The sequence below is a fragment of the Diceros bicornis genome, unplaced genomic scaffold, assembly GCF_020826845.1.
Source record: "Diceros bicornis minor isolate mBicDic1 unplaced genomic scaffold, mDicBic1.mat.cur scaffold_117_ctg1, whole genome shotgun sequence".
Lineage (NCBI taxonomy): Eukaryota > Metazoa > Chordata > Mammalia > Perissodactyla > Rhinocerotidae > Diceros > Diceros bicornis.
Genome location: NW_026691040.1, coordinates 1,193,778 through 1,212,512, shown reverse-complemented (window position 1 = coordinate 1,212,512; position 18,735 = coordinate 1,193,778). Strand labels below are relative to the sequence as shown.

The 18,735-nt window shown below is 38.5% G+C and overlaps 1 long non-coding RNA gene across 2 annotated transcripts in view; it reads right to left on the bottom strand.

The window, feature by feature from the left end:
• LOC131402498 (uncharacterized) overlaps window positions 1-18,735 on the bottom strand; it is a 46,178-nt gene that overhangs the window by 11,890 nt on the left and 15,553 nt on the right. For both annotated transcript variants that reach the window (XR_009218718.1, XR_009218719.1), the window contains exon 2: window positions 12,959-13,103. This is a non-coding gene — a long non-coding RNA (uncharacterized LOC131402498). The remainder of the gene's footprint in view (window positions 1-12,958; window positions 13,104-18,735) is intronic.

Sequence of the window (18,735 nt, the reverse complement as noted above, 5' to 3'; positions counted from 1 at the left end):
AACTCACCAGCTGCTTTATTTTCATTGAATCTATCTGACACTACTCTCGCCTCTAGGAGCGATGATTTGCTTTTAGTCAATTAAGAAGACACACAGAGTTTATTCGTGATGTCACCAAGATGGACAAGTAGGAGATCCCACAAACAGCAACAATTAGACAGCTATCCACAAACAAAAAGAGCTTTGAGAGAGCTCTGTGGTCCACTTAAGAAATTTCAGCAGCACAGTGGAACAAAGGGCTTGAGAATAACTGCCCAGAAAGGGAAGGAAGACAGCTTCGTTTTGCCTGTATCATCCCATCTCCCAAGCTGCATGGCTCAGCAGCAAGACGGAACTTCCCAGCTAGAAAGAGTTCCCTTTGCAGGGGAAGGAAGAGCAGGGTGAGCGACCAGCTTCCTCAGCCTTTCAGGGCACTGCATGAAGGTCCCGCCTTGTTTCCACCCCACCCGGAGACCTGCAAAGCTGAGACATACAGAGATGGCTCAGAACAAGGAAGAAAAGCAGGGGCTACCAGTAGCAGCCACACAGCGGAGCAATCCGGGTTCCCGGTAACCTACTCTGCACACAAACCCAGCTGCTTTTGCCACGGAAGAAAACAAACCCAGCACAGCTGTCATCACCGGCCTCCTCTGCCACGAGCCTGCAATGAACCAGCAGCCAGGGTTGTGCACACTGACAGCCAGGGGCACTGGCTGGTTGGTGGGAATGTAAATTTGTACAGCCACTATGGAAAACAGCATGGAAGTTCCTTAAAAAATTCAAAATAGAACTACCTATGATCCAGCAATCCTACTTATAGGTATATATCCAAAGATGATGAAATCACTATCTCAAAGAGATATCTGGACTCCCACATTCATTGCAGCATTATTCACAATAGCCAAGACATGGAAACAACCTAAGTGTCTTTGAATGGATGAATGGATTTCAAAATGTGATATATATATATATATATATATATATATATATATAAACACAATGGAATATTGTTCAGCCATAAAAAAGAAGGAAATCCTGCCATTTGAGACAACATAAATGGACTTCGAGGGAATTATGCTAAATGAAATAAATCAGACAGAGAAAGAGAAATACTGTACGATCTCACTTGTATGCGGAATCTAAAAACATCGAACTCATAGAAACAGTAGAATAGTGGTTGTGAGGGGCTGAGGAGTGTGGGAAATGGGGAGAAGTTGGTCAAAGGATACAAACTTTCAGTTATAAGATGAATAAGTTCCAGGGATCTAATGTACAGCATGATGACTATAATTAACAGTACCTGTATTGTATACTTGAAAGTTGCTTTGAGAGTAGAGCTTTAATGTTCTCACCATAATGACAACAATTATGGTAATTATGTGATGGGAAGGATGTATTAACTAACCTTATTGTGGTAAATATTTCACAATACATACATGTATCTAATCATTGCATTATACACCTTAAACTTACACAATGTTACATGTCAACTACGTCTCAATAAAGCTGGAAAAAAATAAAAGAAGACATACAACTTTGCAAGGTCAGAAGAACAAATAGTTTTCCAATATGGTCATGTTGTGAGTCGATAAATATAGAAACACTTGTTCTTAAGAAGTAAATTCAAATGGTAGCTACAGTTTCAGATATACTTATCTTCAAACAGATGCAACAAAAATCTTCAGAATCCTCCACCATTTCAGATAAAAACTACTAAAATGAGCATGAGTGACAACCTTGACTAGCGGCATCTAAATCATAAGAATCATGTTCTGTAGTAAGAGAATAGAATACAGCTGGGGAAAGTTTGAATTTATGTAAAGAATGGTGCCCTTTTTATGTACAGGTCCTCTGTTACGCACATTCATGATCTTGAAGCTGGGTACCTGAGTGTTACTGTAAATATTCCATACGAGCATGGTTACCCTCCAACTTTGCTCCCAACACAGACACAGATGAAAAGAATAAACTAACTTAGTTCCCATTAGATGTATATGTTGTGTCCAAATGCTTGCTTCACAGAACATGCATAATTATAGCTTATTAACTTGTTGTTTACTTGTCTAACCAAAGGGGTCACTCAAGGTTCACAAGGATTTATGAGCTTGTTTTGCAGGAGAAAAAGAATGCCTTTAAGGAAGTTACAACTACCAGATAACCAGCCCCCCTCCCCCCCTGCACCCCCCACCCCCACCACTGCCACTGCCGCCAAGAAGTCTGGTTGCCCAAGGTCTTATCTAAAGTGAAAGAAACACAGATTTCCCCTTTGTTTCCCCAAAACTCCACCTCCCAAACCCCTTAGCCCTATGAAGACCCCCTGCTTTCTTCCTTTGTTAAGGCAGCTCTGAGAAAGCCTATTCTCCCGCCTTCTCATTTTGGCCAATTCAAATAAACCTTTCTCTACCTCCAAGCACCAAGTGTCTCAGTGACTCGCTTACTGTGCACATTGATCTGAGCTTAAGAGGTTCAGTATAAATCTCATCTAAAGTTTTGATCACAAATGAGAAATTTGTGTTCACAAAATCTAAGTAAATTTCTCACTGCCCAAAGCTGGCAAAAGGCAGAGCTTAGATGTCTCAATATCAATTCTTTTTACTACATAAGACATATTGTGGGATCCAAAATGCCTGAGAGAGTTATAAAGGAAGAATGGGTAGGTGATAGGCTACTCCAGTCATCTACGTATTAGATGAGTAAATAGCACCACCATTCCCCCAGTTGCTCAAGACATAAGTTTTTTATGCTTCTCTTTCCCTCAATACCTTTATCAATCTATGAGCAAGTCTTGTCTACTCTACCTTGAAATCGTATTTCAAATCCTTGCACTTTGCTCTGTCCTTACTACCATCACTCTAGTCCAAGGCATAACCATATCTTTGCTTGGCCAATGCAAGAGACCTGTGACTGGGCTTCCTGAGTTTACTTATGGCCCCTTCTAGTACATTCTTCACATGACAGTCAAAAAATATAAATTAAATAAAATATTGCCACTTCCTACTTACAACTTCTTATTTTGGCTCATACGTAATTCTTATTACTACAAGATTTATCCCCACTTGTGTCACTTCTCAATTTTCTCACCTATTATCTACTTCTCTCCTGACACGCTGACCTTTTTTGGCTCCTCACATGCAACAAGCTCATCTGTAGATTTAGGGTGTTTGCAATAAACTGCCCCCTCCTCTCAGCATGTTCTTCTACCTGATCTTTGTATAGTTGCCTTCTGATCAATCAATTCCATGCTTCAATGTTACTTTTTCAAAGAGGCCTTTCCTAGCCTCCCAATTCAAAGTGACCACACAAACACTTTTTATCACATCATCCCATTAAATTTTTCTTTGTAACACTTACCACCATCTATTTTAATATTAGTATGTACTTATTACTGACTGAGTCTTGATTGTCTCTCTGTTTCCCCATCAGCATGAGTCTAATCCAGATGAGCAAGGACCTGGCCTCTTTTGTTCACCCCTGTGTCATCAGAACAGCCTGATGTAGAATGAGTGCCCCATAAATAATTGTTGACTGAATCAATGACCTCAATTACCTTTCAGCAACAGAGCCTTCTTTTCTTTTCATCCTATAGTCCCCTTAAAACATGTAAAACTCAGAGGTAGTTCTGATATCTAATGTTTTATCTATCACAATACTTCCTATCATCAGAGTTAGCCAAACTACAATAGTTTTATTCTTGTTATCATTTTAGTATTTTCTTTTCTATGTCTGTTCAGGAAATCCATTTAATCCTCATTAAGGAAAAGTCATCCACAGTCAATGAATAATAATAACTGAGATCAAAGTAGATATATTCAATAACTTAAGCTCATAAATTAATAGATAGTAACTCAATATAGCAATGGCATTTTGAATGTGGGAAGCCGAAATATGGTAAAACAGCTTTAGACACAACACACGCCATCAGCACAATAACACTGCATTCACGGCTCAAAATAAATTAGCAAACAGAATGAATAGCAAGCCAAATGCAAAATAATGAGGAGGAGGGGAGAGGAAAAGGAAGAGAGGAAGAAGGGGAAAGATATTACCAAAAAAATTCAACTATAAATGAAAAAGAAAAAATCGTCATGGGCAGTTGGAATGTGTCCAAGTATCATAATCCCTGTTCCAATGGTTTCCAAATCAGAAACACCAGGGAAGCATTTTAGAAATACAGTCTCAAGTCCGAGTCACCGATATTCATATTTCAAAGGCTTGGAGTGGAGACCTAGAATCTATATTTTTAACAACTATCCCATGCTATTCTGAGTTTGAAAACCACTGATTTAGTCCTACAACCTGCATTTTGCAGATGAAGAAGCAAAGATCCACAAAAATTCTTGATACCTATCCCACTAACCAGCGAAGATTAAGTTCCCATACATTTTTTTGGATACTAAAAGATCACTCTATAAGAGTTTTAAATACTCCAGAAAAATAGATGAAGGAACTGGGCCGGTGGTGTGATTAATAAGCACACCTGAATGTATCCTATGGACATACTCCCCAAGGAGTGCTTCACTGTTTAAAAGCACCTCACATGAAGCAAGTGCCATTCTATAACTTAAATTTTCGTTTTGATTACTTGGGCTCAAAGTAGAAAATCAAGTAGAGAGAAATCATAGAGGCTAGTTGTAGAGCTATTGTAGAAATTAAGAAAGAAGTGGCCGTATCTTGGATTCATGGGAGCGCTGTGTGAGGTCACAGAGGTGAGTCCAGCATAACTCCAGTGGGATCCAGTCACATAGACTGCAGCATGAATGGTGCACCTGAAATGGTAAGGTGAAACAAACCTGTGGGCTAAGGTGATGGAGGGAGGAAGGGAGAAAGAGAAAGAGGTAAAGAGTTGAAATTAAGATATATTTAGACATAAAATGCATCTAACAGAAATATAAGTAAATCATGAGTTTATGTGAATTTTTAGTTACATAGTTGACATTTCTAATATTACATATTCTTAGGATTATATTCTCTAAATTTCTGTTATCCTTTACACACATCATATCTTGCATACTTGATTTGCAGACCATGAAATAAAGAAAGAAGAGAACGTCTACTTATTAAAAGGATTTATGCTCCTTTTTGAATAAATGTCCTACACATTTTCCAGTGATTCCTATAAAAATAAAGATACTCTACCATCTTAATTTCTAAAATAGCTCAAAAAGAAAGAAGTTCTTAGTCATGAACAAATACACTGATGAGTAAACAGTATAAAATGATCAAATATTTCAGAAAAATATCTTTCTTAAAGACTTTTTTTATCAGAAAAGTACTATTTGCCATTTATCTCTTTGCTTAATTCCAAATCACCATTAAGTGTTTTTTTTTCTACTTAACTTGATTTGACAAAGAAAAGAAACTAATAATATGAATAACAGTCTCCTTAAAAAAATAAAATCTTAAGAATCTGGTATCAGTGTTCAGAAAGTCAGAAAAGCAAGAAAAAAAGTTGTTACATTGAAACCAACACCTAAGTTAATTTTGTTTATGGTCTCTCTGCTAATTAGACTAGCTAAAAGAGAAGCTCCAAATTTAGTATACACAATGCAGCATTTGCAGTGTCTAATTTAGTATCTGTAGGAAAAACAACAATCAAGTTTGCATGCATTGATTTTTTTTCCACTAAAATCTCATGTAGTTTATTGTTCATGACTTAATTTTCCATAGTTCTATAACTTTAATAAAACCTAACTCAATTAAGGAAGTTTAAATTTATTCCAAATCAGCTTGCAACACTTGCAAAAAAAAACTTTAGCAGAAAAAAGCTAACAAGGGCAAAAGTTACCTTGTAAGAAGACCTTTTGGTTGTTAATTTAAACTTTTTAATAGGCAAATTAAAGGTCATTTGTAAAATAAAGGACCAAGTAAAATTTTTGATGCTTGTGAGAATGAGCAAGTGTTATAAACAACTAGTTAATGAAACATTCTTATGGAAAGAATGGATTAAGTTCACACTTTATGCTAACAACTACAGGTTCAAAGAGGGGCCCTACTAGTTATACATTTGACAGTATTATTATCCACCCAGTCGGCCAACCACAAACCCAGGTCAGAGTTCACTCAAAAGAACACTAACTGGACTCTGGACCAAGATTGCAACATAAGAACATCCTGAATGTCCCTCTTCCCATGCACGCAGGAAATGTACAATTCCCTCTGAGAGAAACCAGAAATTAGCTGAGGGACTCCTACTCACCAGGCAAAAAAGAAAATATGTATATCAAAATGGTTAGGAAAGGCTGAGATCATCTCTAGCCATCACCCCACCCCTGGGGACAACCCCATACAATCTGGATGGAACCCTCAACTCCCAGCTTCTCCCAGAGGAGAGAGTTTGGACCACACATCTAGTGCCTCGGTGTCAACTGCCCCACCTGAGGGATGGACCCCTAAGCACCTAGCTCGGAAAGCCAGTGAGACTTGTGCTCACAAGTCCCACAGGACTACAGCAAACAAAGATGCAGTCCTTAATGGGCCTGCAAGCAGGGCTGCAGCTATCCCTACAGGGCTCAGCGCAGAGGGAGCAGGCAAAAGTCCACATCTTCCCGTTTCTCCCTGGAAGAGGTTTGACTGCATACTTTACAAGCTGCTGCCTGAAGGTCTGACTTCTAATTAGCATGCATCAGGGCTGACTACAATCTCCCCTGAGCCTGGAGGAGCCAGTGGGGACTTCCCCTGCCTTCTTCCCTCAGCTGATGCCAACAATAAAACCAAGTCACCAGCATCCCCCTGGAAGTAGCTTGTTCAAACATCTAGGGCCCTAACTATTAAAGCTGCTGCCTGAGGAACAAGCCCCCAGATCACTTAGCTCTAATAGCTAAGAGGGCTCAGCATTCAGGAGTCTCACGAGACAATAGCAAACGAAGAAATACTTGCTAATGAGCAAGCAAGCAAGCTCTTGGCCGCAGTGGCTATTCCTCCAGGGCTCAGCACAGAGGGAGCAGGCAAAAACTCTTCTCTGACTTTCCCCCCTGTAAGGGACTTAACTACATTCCTGTAGACGGCCGTCTTCTTCCGGTGTCTTCACAGTCTTCCCTCTGTGTCTGTCTGTGTCCTAATCTCTTCTTATAAAGACATGGGTCATGGTCATAATGGATTAGGGCCCATCCTACCAACCTCATTTAATTTTAGTTACCTCTTTAAACACCCTATCTCCAAATACAGTCACATTCTGAGACACTAGGGTTTAGGACTTCAACATGTGAATTTGAGAAGGGACGCATTTCAGCCTATAACACCATCTGAAGCTCTCTTCCATGCTCCTACTCCCACCGTCCTAGTTGAGACTGTTGGATTCCCAAGGGGAAGGGGAGGGAAATTCCAACTCACCAGGTCTCGGGATGACGCGGGCCCACAGACACAGAAGACCGAACTTGATGCAAACGCAAGAGGTTTATTGAGCGGAGCTCCGGGTCGACTCGTGTCCCTCGCAGGAGACAGAGGGGTCGACCCCGAGCCTTAGGGGGCAAGTTCTTTTATAGGATTTGGGAGCATAAAGCGGGAAAAGGTTGGCGCGGTTTTACATGATTGGTTAATTCAAAACATTCAGACAGTTACATTTTATGGCGCGAATTGCTACGGCGCGAAACAGCTATCAAGGTGCACACACATGTCCCCATCTGGCCCCCCTCCACCCCGACCCTCCCAAACTTATCCCTCTGTAGCACTCCCTTGTTCTCAATTTTCTCTGAACAGTTTAGGGTGAGTCTTCCGCGAACAGAGTCAGTTGGGATCGATAGACTCTATTCATAGAAGACTCGCCCCAACTGCCCCTTAAGGTGTTAACGTATTAAATTTTTTAACATAATTTACATTCTTCAAGACCTGTCTCCTGAGGTCTATCCTGGAATCTCAACCCCAGTCTGCCTGCACTCTATCTCCTACACTGCCCTCATTCTTGCTTTAGCTCTACCAAGATTTTAAAATAGGATAAAATTAGACCCCTTCGAATATGTTGCCCAAGGGTCAGCTCTTGTCTGGAAAACAAATATGTTGATAAAGTATGCTCTAAAAGCTTTTAAAAGTCTGCAAGCCAAAACAAAACAAAATCATTAGTCCTAGGGGTTAGTGCAGGAAAATATAATAAATGTACTTTTATTAAACGCTAGTTGAGACATTAGAAAAATTTCATATATACCAAACACCACACCTATGCTTATGTTGATGCTTTGTACTCAGTAGACATTTCATTTCTTACCTATGAAATTTGTAAAAATGTAAACAAATTATATTACCCGCTACAGATAAGGATGAGCTCGTCTATTTTGCTTACTGCTATATCCCAGGGCCCAGAATCTACATAAAATTATCAAACACTACATTCCTGATAGGAGTGATAATGATATAGCACTTTGGAAAGTAATTTCTTCACATAAATTCAAAGCTTTAAAAATATTTATTGAGCCAGTAATTCCAATAAGATTCTAACTTAAGGACATTATTCTAAATATGGAAATCTTCTGCAGGAAGATATTTCTTTCTGCACAAAAGTGTAACCCTGAGAAGATCATTTACATGTGTTTATAAGCGGGTCAAATCTTGAATAAAATAACAATAAAAATAATGGCTTAATAATGGGCCACTTACTATGTGTCACACATTAAGCTGAGTGTTTTACAAATATTACCCAATTTAATCACCACAACACCATAAATTAAATATTATTATTCCTATTTTTATAGATGGAGAAACTGAGACTTAAGATTAAGTAGCTTGTCCAAATTTAAGCCACTATTCAGTGATAGAGCCAATGTACAAACTGCAAAATGTAATTGATATTAGGATTCATTGCCCCCATTTCTGATATTTTTCAAGTCTGTATTCCCTTCAAGTCTACATTATTCTCATTCTTTCCCTCTCTCTCACTCAGAACTTAAGAATTTAAGTGTAGTATCCTTTCCAAGAGTCTTTCAATTTAAAAGAAGACAGCTGAAAGAAACAACGATTAACCAATATCAGTGGCTCTCAAAGTGTCAGCTAGGAACCCATGAGAGTCCCTGAGATCTTTTCAGGAGACCTATGAGGTCAAAACTTATTTCATAACAAATCCAAGATATTCATTGCTTGTTTCACTCTCATTATTTTACAATTGTATAATAGAGTTTTCCAGAAGCTACCTGATAGGTGTTATCTCAACAGACTGAATGCAGAAACAGATAAGAGAATCTAGCTGTCTTCTATGAAGCCAGACATTAATCAGATTTACAAAAATGGGGGTGGGGTGGGGATGCCACTGTTCTCATTATTATTATTATTATTATTATTTTAGTCTTGGAAAATGTAGTTCTTTTCATGATAGCATTATGTTAACATGTAATGGTCTTATTATAATATTTAAAATTTTTTTCTTTTAAATTTTAATACAGCAATATCAATAGATATAACTCACATAAACCAGAGCTCTCTGGGGTCCCCAGTCATTTTTAAAAGTGTGAAAGTGTCCTGAGACCAAAAAGTTTGAAAATCATTGACATAAATTAGTAATAATGAAATCCCTGTTAGTGGCTCCAGGTCAGCCAAGAAAACATTTTGGAGGATGTGACATTTCTAGCAGGTTCGATCTGTTCCACAGACGTGGAAAGCTACTCGACCCAAGTTTGCTTTTTAAAATTATATCCACCTCCAATATACAGCGACTAACAACTCATTTGTCTTTAAACCTAATAAACATTTTTTGGGCACCTACATGAATCAAGTATTTAACACAATCAATATTTGGCAGTGCTGAGACATCAACCTAAGTTTTCTTATTCCAGGTCAATTGCTCTTTCCCCTAGGTTGCCACTAAATAATGTTTTAAAGCAATCGATATAAACACACCCAAGAAGGAACATCACCACCCACTGTGCCAGTATGCTCTCTGTCTCTCTCTGTCTCTCTCACACACAAACACACAAACAACAGTCACACACAAACACACACACACCCTTCCTTAATAGGAACTGACAGAGTTAGATTCACATTTTCTGAGATAAAAAGAGAAATCACTGTTCAACTTTTGTTCTCCTGTGGCAAAACAGTCCCTTGATTATAACAATGACAGAAAAGGCTCTTGCTTCATTTCCATTGATAATAGCATTATTGAGCTATTAAGCTCTCCCCTGCATCACTTACTATTCTTGATGTTTTCCATTCAGTATCTCAATCCTTGCAATAACCTGTGAGCTAAGTATTACTATCTCCATTTTACAAATGAGGAGACTAATGCTCAGAAAGAGTAAATAACTTGTCCAGGTCACACAGCTATTACATTACAGATATGGGATTCATACCGAAATTTCTCTATGTGTAATGCCTCAGATTCTTAACCAGCTCTTTACTCTCCTTTGTAATCTTTATTCTTATTAATTCTCTATGTGATGTGTGAAAAGGGATTACTTGCTTGGCTGTCACATGGTTTGATAGCCCAGAGTAAAGGTAGTGGCTGGATATGGTGATATGGTGCACAAAGGCATGGGGAAAACCAAGTTTTATTCCTATTATCTACTTGCTGACTTTTCGGATAGTTTTAGTTCCTACTGTGTTATGGTTCCTCAAAGGTTTAAACAACAGGTCATGAAGCAAACGAAATGATTCATAGCAGTACTTATTCACCCAGCTATTCTGAGTTCAGTAAAAAATAATAAACTGACTCTCTTTTTTTAATGTTAACTTAGACACTAGAGAGAGCTTGTGCAATGTAGAGAGTATGGAAAGAAACATGGACACTGGCAAGTACAGTTAATTGAACATTTTATAGAACATTGAGAGAGTTCAGGGAAAGTGCATTTCCCATTTTTTATCTTCCCATGTTTAATGAAAATCCACCTATTATGACTGCATAGAAAAAGAGGAAATAGAAGAGAATTATCATTTTTATTTCTACTTAGTAGCTCATCCAAGCATTTGAATCTACTGGATCTAGAGGCAATACATGCAGAGAGTCCACTGAAAGAGACAGGAGAAAGCATATACATCTGCCTTCAACCTTCCTCTCCCAGACTAAAACCTTCCCTTCCCTGACCACACAGTCTAGCCTTAAAGTAAATTTTGAAATAGACAAAAATTTCCTTCAACTCCAGGGACTCCTGTTTTGTGCTTTATCCCTCTTACCTTTCCAGTGGGGCGCCCCACCCCATTCTCCCTTGGGTACCTGGTGCCCAAATGAACTAAAAAATGTACTTGATCAGCTTTGGTGGAATATGGTACCAGTGTCTGATACCATTTATATTTCATTGATGACAAAAATCCATAAGTTAGAAGAATAAAGCCTTAGGATGAAATTTCAGGAAACGTGATTATTGATTAGCAGCTGCATTTTTGAAAAGCAAGTCCAGCCATATTGCTACCTTTTAAACCTAATCATTACATTTTTAAACCAAATTTTCAGTAGCAAAGTGTTTATAAATCCTGATGTTACTTTCTGCATATTCACTTTCTGATAATTATATGTCTTCCATGAAACGTTTTAAAGGACATTTTGTTTAAATTTTTTATAGCTTATACATATAGGAAAAAGGGAAAGAAAACGGAAGGAACAGGAGTCGTCCAAGGGAAGGAAGAGAGAAAAACTGAGTTTTTATAAAGAAATGATGCTTTCAAGGGATTTCACTATTAGAACATCGAAGGCTACCACTCTTCCTCCATGGGGCCCCATGTCCTAAAAGAAAAACAAGGGTAAAAACCCAATAGGCAGAGCTCCTATTGGGTAGAATAATATTCTGGATGTCAGACCATAATGCAAGAGCACACGTATAAAATTATGGAAAAGGCATATTATACTGACAGGACTCTGGCAACCAACATGCATGAAATGTTACACATAAAAGGAATCTCAGAGAGTATTATAAGGGAGGAAGAAATTTTCCTCTACCCTTTTAGATTTTTCTGGCTGGTCTAAGAATTAAATTGACATGAGACCGAATAACAGGAGAAAAATCAAACAAAGTTTATCCTAATAGCAACTGAAACCAAAAGACACAAGATCCAGAAAATTCACTCACAAAAATAGTCTAAGGAAGCAAAGACCTTCATTGCACAGGCGGTAAGGATGGTTTTGTGCTCCAGTCTCCCACAGGGTTTTTTCCAGCACTAACAAGCAACAAGGGTTGAGACAGCAAAGGTCCCTTATGGAATGGGACCCTTTATGACAAACTTCACTGACAGCTGACACAGCAGGACAAAGACAGTGCATCTCGGAACCCCAGTCAATTCAACTGGTCACCAAGATGCATGCCGGTGTGTGCATCCTCTGGATGGCGGAGATCAGAAAGGATATTCTCACAAAGCCAAGCTCTCAAGACCTATAATAAGACAAAAGAAAACCTCATCCTTTTTTTTTTTTTTCTTATTTGCACATAACAGCTTTAGCTAAGCTTTGGGTCTCTTGGTGCCAAATTAATACCTAAGAGGGATGTGCTGTGGAGTGGGAGATTGTGTATGGGTTTTACAGTGTACCTCATTCCACAGATGTTTCCTTGAGGTTAGTGGGTGACCTAGTGTCCATCTAACCTATTCCATGACCAACTTATCCTATCATGGGAGTCTTCTCAAGGTGGTGAGCACCCTAATGGCTCTTAAATGCTCCACCCATGCCCACCAACTTTGCAGCCTTGGCTTTCAAGATGTCCCTCAGCAATATCTTTTACCTCGTGTGCATATTAACCCACAACAAAGTTTCTGACCGCAGGGCTGGCCCAAACCACAGGTTTATAGGGCCTATGCCTGTGTCCTGCCCTATGGTTTTTCCTTTCTATGACAAATGACACAAAAGACAGAGACAAGGAAAAACGGTGACCATCTCTGGGAGGAGAAGGATCAATAAAAACCAAAAAGTACTCTACCAAATTTCCCAGTCACTAAGTCCAAAAAATTGTCTTCACAAATATTTTCTCCTGCTAATCCAAATTTAGAAAAGGAAAAAACCCACCACTCTCACTTCCATTGGACCCTGCAGGCAGAGATCTGGGAGACTGACATGGTAAGAACTTTTACCTCTTACCAGTTCTTGTCAGAGGTCCAGCATCTCTCAGCTGCAGCAGTTCCAGAGCAAGCTGTGTCCAGCCAGTTAAGTTGTCTCCCATCCTCATCGCAACTGTAGGAGAGGAAGAAATTTTCCTCTACACTTCTAGGTTCTTCTGGCTAGTCTAAGAATTAAATCGACATGAGACAGAATAACAGGAGAAAATAAAACAAGTTTAGTAACATGTATACTTGGGAGAAACTCAGGAAAACTGAGTAGCTCACCAAAATGGCCAAAGCCACCACCTTAAATACCCTCTTTAGTTAAAGACAAAAGAGGATGCTGGGGGTAGTGATTTGGGACTTCAAAAGGGAGTAAGGCAATTCACATGGAGATAGAAAAGCAAATGATTGGTAAACAGATGGTTGCCCTGCCTTGTAAAGACAATGGGACATGGAGAGGACTTTGATCAAATGGGCCTTGCTAGGTTCCTCCCTGTTGACTATACCTAGTTCATATTGTACTATAGATATCTATGGTGATAGCTCCTACGTGGAACAGGCCTTCTATCTTAAATTCTTTTAAGTAGTTAAGGGGAAGGCCAAACTTTCTTCCTGAGTCTTTTGTTCTTAAAAATAAGCCAAAGAGACACATTTTGGGGTAGCAAATTCTGCTCTCCTACAGTATTCTTATCCCATCCTCAAAATTACCATTGAAAGGAGGAAGAAAGGAAGGAATGGAAGGTGAGAGAGAGGAGGGAGTAGAAAGGAAGGAAGGGAGGGAGGGAGGGAGGGAGGGAAAGACAGAAAGAAAGACAAGAAAGAAAGACAGAAAGAGAAAGAAAGAAGTCAAAGGCAGGAAGGCAGAAAGAAAGAAAGAGAAAGAAAGAAAGGGAGGGAGGGAGGGAGGGAAGAAAAGAAAAAAGAAAGAAAGAAAGAAAAGAAGGAAGGAAGGAAAGAGAGAGAGAGGGAGAGAGGGAGGGAGGGAGGGAGAGAGGGAGGGAGGGAGGGAGGGAGGGAGAGAAAGAGGGAGGAAGGAGGGAGGGAGGGGGAGAGAGAGAGAGAAAGAGAGAAAGAAAGAAAGGAAGAAAGGAAAGAACGAAAAAGAAAGAAAAGAGTAAACTAACTAAAGCTGAAAATGCTAAAGATTTGTTCAAGAACAAAGAGCTAGAGAGTTGCTGAGTCAATTCTAGAATCTCCATTTCATTCCCAGTTCAGAAATTTTTTTCCACAGCTCCACTAGGATTCACTCTGTTTCAGTGACTTGGATTTAAACCCACTCATTTCTAGATGCATTCTCTGGAGACGTTTAGTAGGCACCATGTCCCCATATGTTCTCTTACTACCTTTTTTTTTTTCGTAACCAAATAAGGCATCTGCATCTCTGTGATGTTTGATTTCCAAGTAGAAATTAAACATTCAATACTACATGATCTGGTCATTCTTTTGCTTACTCTCAGATCCATTTTCTGCCCTTCTGTTTCTCTGTTCTGCGTATTGGGGGAATTAACCCCATAAACAACACAGACACCCTTCCCAACTGATTTCCACCTAAAGTTGACTAACGGAAGGCAAATGCAGGAGAATGGAGAGTGAGAGGAAGGGAGAAACAACCTTGTTTCCACTGGTGCCCTCCTTCCCACAGCCTAGAGTGGCATCTATAACTACATCTCCCTATGGCTCCAGCCCACTCAGAACAGCTCATTCCTTCACAGACCCAGCTCCCACGGGACAGCCCTCACCACAGCTCTAGCTTTCACCTAGATCCCCAGGTTTGGGAGCTCTTGTAACAACATCTCCTCCTGTTGTCCCCTAGGCATCGTTGGTAATGATTTCTTCCTGTTGCTAATATTAACTGACTTGCCATCTCTTGTTTGGCTTCTCAGATCATCATCGTCTGTGTGACTATTTTCTTGTATCAAACTCTCTGAAATGCCTAGAGAGTTTGCTGCTTCTTGACTGGACCCTCATGCATCTCAGTTGCAGAGCTAAAGTCTTCTCCCTTTAAAAGATACTTCTTTCTTAGCCACTGATGTCCTCTCATTCTTGCATACTCTTTCCTAGCCCATCAGTCCCCAAAGCCAAGAACTCACATAAGAGGAGGTTTGTGGACAAAGAAGGAAGATGGATACTTGATTTGAGCAGCATGGTGCTCCTCTATTTCTTTTATGGGCTACTTTATAAATGACTACAGCCCAAGAAGAGCTCGATGTAATCAGAATAATTGATGAAAGTTAATATTTAGTCTACTAGTGTCTCCAATGCTCCCCTCGACACACACATACACATTCCCATATCCATTTAGAATAATCACTATTTCACAAAGTTGGAAAAAACTCTGACTTTGCATTCATATCTTATTTTATTTGAAACTAGCACCATATACCTGGTGTTTGACAAACTACAAGCCAGAAAATCGTATACATATGCCAACTTTAAGATGATATACGTAAACTAAGACTATACAGTAAGATTGATTACGCATTGATTATTTGTCTTACAAAATGATTCATCATGTTACTCCTTCAAGTATCAAACATCTCTAGCGTATTTAAAATGTGATTTGATTACCAAAACTTATATTATGCTAGCAAACATTTCTTACCATGAGAAAAAAAAATCAACATACGAAATTTCACTATATTTCAATTTATTAGGGCCCAGTTTCCTTCAGCTCAGAGTGCTGAAGTCTACAATGGAGACTGTTCTGCTGAAAATATTACGCAAGTTAATATAGACTAAATAGTTGAGTATTTGGATTTTGTTCTACTTTGGAGCATTTGCTTTATGGGGTTTCCTTTAAAATAATGGAGATTTACACCATGGAAGTTTAAAGGAGGAGGTGCTTTAGAATATTTGGGGTGCCATGAAATCTGGAGAGCAAAGATAGGACCTAAAGATCAGATTCAGGGAACCCCATTAGAAAAGTGTTTTCCTTTGCACCAAGAAGGCAGTCATAGGAAGCTACAGCTGAAAATATTTGCCTTCTCATTATAATAAGCTTCCAGAAACCCTCCACTCCTGCATGCCAGAGTGGCACAGCTTGGGGTTACTTATTCTGAACCCCTACAGCATCAGTATTTGAGGTGCATTCAAAAGTGAAAGAGCTATGGCTTGGAGAATAATTTATTCTAATTCCGTTGGTTCACCAGAGAAAGATGCGCTTACTGAATGATGACTCAGCAAGTCTGTGGACACACGTAGAGACCTATGTTCTTTTTGTTTGTTTGTTTGTCACTTTATAAGTTACAGAGTTTTTAAAGGTTTGAATTCACAAACACACATATACAGACATACACAATTATTCTATAAGTCAGTTCAACTTTCTGATGAAATTTACCTAGGTCAAAATTTGGTTTACAAAATACAAGATATAATTTTATTTTTTATTGCTTTTACTACCCTGTCAATATTTAAGCGCTAAAAACTCTGTGATTTTGGTTATTTCTGCATCATTTTCCACTTACTTTTCAAAGGTTAATAACTTTGTTAATTATTTTCAAATAGAAAGATGCAACACTAGAAATAGTAACATTAGAGAGCAGGCTTGGCACTCGGAGATATTCATGATAGTAAGAGAGATCTAATCATTCTCTAGTTTTAACCCTACAGCTCTATCAATGAATTTAACAGCAAAAGAGGTGATAGTCCTAACCCAACCACAATTTGTAAGTTGATAGTAAGTAAATTTAAACCCAGCAAGATTTCTTTACAAGCTTATTTATAGCATTGATTTTATTGACTTCAGGGGAAGTCAAATGAGCCTAAATCTTGTGTCTTTTACGTGAAAGCCCTGCACCATAACTACAGAGGGCCAACTTACAACAATATTTACAATCCAAAAGAAGGAAATTTTAAAATCAAATCACCAGAGTGCTTTTGCCAACAGCTAAGGGGAGGAGGTGCGACCAGGGAACCAGGCAAAGAAAGGGTCACTGAGGGTCTGGTCAACAACTAACATGGTCTGTCAAATGTTTTTCAGACAAGAAGAAACTATGTGTTCTCTTTTGCAGAGGTTGCTGCCTCCATTTTGCAGATGTTGCTATCTTGCAGAGAAACTTACATGTTTGCACCAAGACCCTTGCAAAACGTTCCAGGCCCAAGTGTCCTAAAGTTAGTTTAAATTCATTAGCATCTAAAATTCGCCTCCTCTGGGAGGGTCCAAACAGCCATTTTTAGATCATGCAATGTATGTAATAGCATGTTTACCTGCTACACCTGTGCCCTAAATGAATACAGTTGTTACACAGTTGTTACAAATAAACCTTGTATCTTCTGCTCTGTTGTGTATAAAGTCTCCATCAGCCCTGAGCTCAGAGAGACACTGCATTGGGAGCTATCACAGGTGTTCTCCTTGCTTGTGCAAGCAATAAAACTTTTCTTCACCTACCTCTGCTTTGGCTGAGATTTTCGGCTCCATGCTCACCAACAGACAAACCCACTGAGTTCAGTTACAGAGGAGTTTGGAGTAATACAATGAAAATTACAATCAAGTAAATAAAGTAAAATTGCTTAAAGTTTCCTTCGAAGTCAACTTCAAAATTATCTTGGAAAGTAGAATTCACGTAGTAGGAGGAAATGGTTAAAGATCTCAGATGAGGAATAGCCAATCTGATGACTTATCAGATGTCCCAGGCATGTTAATATTCTTACTATATATATTAAAACAATTTGTTAGGCAAGAATACAGAATGATGAAACAATTATGTAGATCATGGTACACTATTTCTAGTGATGATGTCTATAAAAACGTAGAATTTTAAGGTAATCAACAGTAAAATAAGTGTTAAACAACTTTTCAACAATCCATCTGATGGTTTTTCCGAGAAGGAACACTATTGACTGGGAAAAAATAATAGGCGAATTTGAATGGAGTCAAATTTATGACAGTCACAACCACAGGAAAGTTAGCTTGGATCAAATTCATGAGACACCCAGCAGCTACAATGTCATATACTGAGAACTATGAACAATTTAACTCAAATAATTTGCTTCTAGATCATCTCACTGTGTTCAATAACGTGGTAGAGATGGTAAATATGAGAGCAAAGAACTGATTTAAATACTCTATGAATGTTCATCTATATATAAAACATAAGAGGTGAATACTAAGGATTGTTCTACTACACAGATTTTTCCTAGGATTCACAAAGGCAGTGTTCAGAGGCTTCTAATTTATTGCTAAAGTGTACTATTTTTTCTGTTGGAGGAAACAAAAAATGTAATGACAAAGTTATTAACTCATTTATATCCTTAATAATAGAGTAATTCTTAAAGCCAGTGTAGCAATCAAATATTCTCCCAAGACTGAATGCTTAAACATTGCCATGCAAAACTATGAATATTTTTACTGCAAAACACATGATTACTAGAGCAAAAATGAAGTTAAAGAATTTGACAAAGTTGATTGCAGGCACTGTAAGTTGTTTGACCCAGTATTAATGATAAAATTAAGAATCTTATTTTCATTAAAAAATCTCCTTGACATTATTTTTCCTAGAACAAAAAAAAAGCTAGAGCTCAAATAATTTTTCAGTTCACCATATAAAAAGTTGGTCTAATGTCTCAATCAGATGATAAGTATATAGAAATTTCCACTAAGAATAGTTTTAAAACTTTGCACCACACCACCTTTTTAGGAGCATTCTGGGTGTGTCCTCTTCAGTGACCTAAGGGTGAACCAGTTGTTATTTGTATCTGTACTTTTATGGAAGTCTAGATTAATGTAAAAAAAATTGCATCAATGGTGAATTTAAAATGTGGCTTCGTCTCTTTATAATTCAGCCTAACAATCATAATGTGATAGATCAGCATAGA